Here is a 1,677-nt window from a genome sequence, read left to right on the forward strand (position 1 = left end):
TATATATATTCCACATGACTACTACTAAACTACATTTATATATATTCCACATGACTACTACTAAACTACATTTATATATATTCCACATGACTACTACTAAACTACATTTATATATATTCCACATGACTACTACTAAACTACATTTATATATATTCCACATGACTACTACTAAACTACGATTATATATATTCCACATGACTACTACTAAACTACGATTATATATATTCCACATGACTACTACTAAACTACATTTATATATATTCCACATGACTACTACTAAACTACATTTATATATATTCCACAGGACTACTACTAAACTACATTTATATATATTCCACATGACTACTACTAAACTACATTTATATATATTCCACATGACTACTACTAAACTACATTTATATATATTCCACAGTACTACTACTAAACTACATTTATATATATTCCACATGACTACTACTAAACTACGATTATATATATTCCACATGACTACTACTAAACTACATTTATATATATTCCACATGACTACTACTAAACTACATTTATATATATTCCACATGACTACTACTAAACTACATTTATATATATTCCACATGACTACTACTAAACTACATTTATATATATTCCACATGACTACTACTAAACTACGTTTATATATATTCCACATGACTACTACTAAACTACATTTATATATATTCCACATGACTACTACTAAACTACATTTATATATATTCCACAGGACTACTACTAAACTACGATTATATATATTCCACATGACTACTACTAAACTACATTTATATATATTCCACATGACTACTACTAAACTACATTTATATATATTCCACATGACTACTACTAAACTACATTTATATATATTCCACATGACTACAACTAAACTACGATTATATATATTCCACATGACTACTACTAAACTACATTTATATATATTCCACATGACTACTACTAAACTACGTTTATATATATTCCACATGACTACTACTAAACTACATTTATATATATTCCACATGACTGCTACTAAACTACATTTATATATATTCCACATGACTACTACTAAACTACGATTATATATATTCCACAGTACTACTACTAAACTACATTTATATATATTCCACATGACTACTACTAAACTACGTTTATATATATTCCACATGACTCCTACTAAACTACATTTATATATATTCCACATGACTGCTACTAAACTACATTTATATATATTCCACATGACTACTACTAAACTACATATATATATTCCACATGACTACTACTAAACTACATTTGTGTTCTGGCAGCGAGTCTGCGCGATCTAAGGTTGGCGGGAAAGATCGGCACCTTCATGTCAAGTTCCGTTTTTACGATTGCAACTTTCTGTGTGAAAACTGACTCATGCATGTTTTAGGTGCATATGCAACGTTTCTAAATGAGGCTGCTGGTTCTGAACGTGAACACAGCCAATCCCCACCTGTGTGTGTGAGGGGTAGAGGGAAGTGAGGACACAGGGGGACCCCCAGCCGTACCCCTGACTGGGCTCAGGTGCTGTGTGGAGGGGCGTCTATAGGGGCGTAGCAGGACTACTTCCCCTCACTGGGCCTTTACTAGTCCTGTATTAACAGACCTATATATATAGTCATGTTTGCCCTCATTCAGACAAACAGACAGGTG

This window comes from Oncorhynchus mykiss, chromosome 8, assembly GCF_057628025.1.
Source record: "Oncorhynchus mykiss isolate SJ-2025 chromosome 8, ASM5762802v1, whole genome shotgun sequence".
Taxonomy (NCBI): Eukaryota; Metazoa; Chordata; class Actinopteri; order Salmoniformes; family Salmonidae; genus Oncorhynchus; species Oncorhynchus mykiss.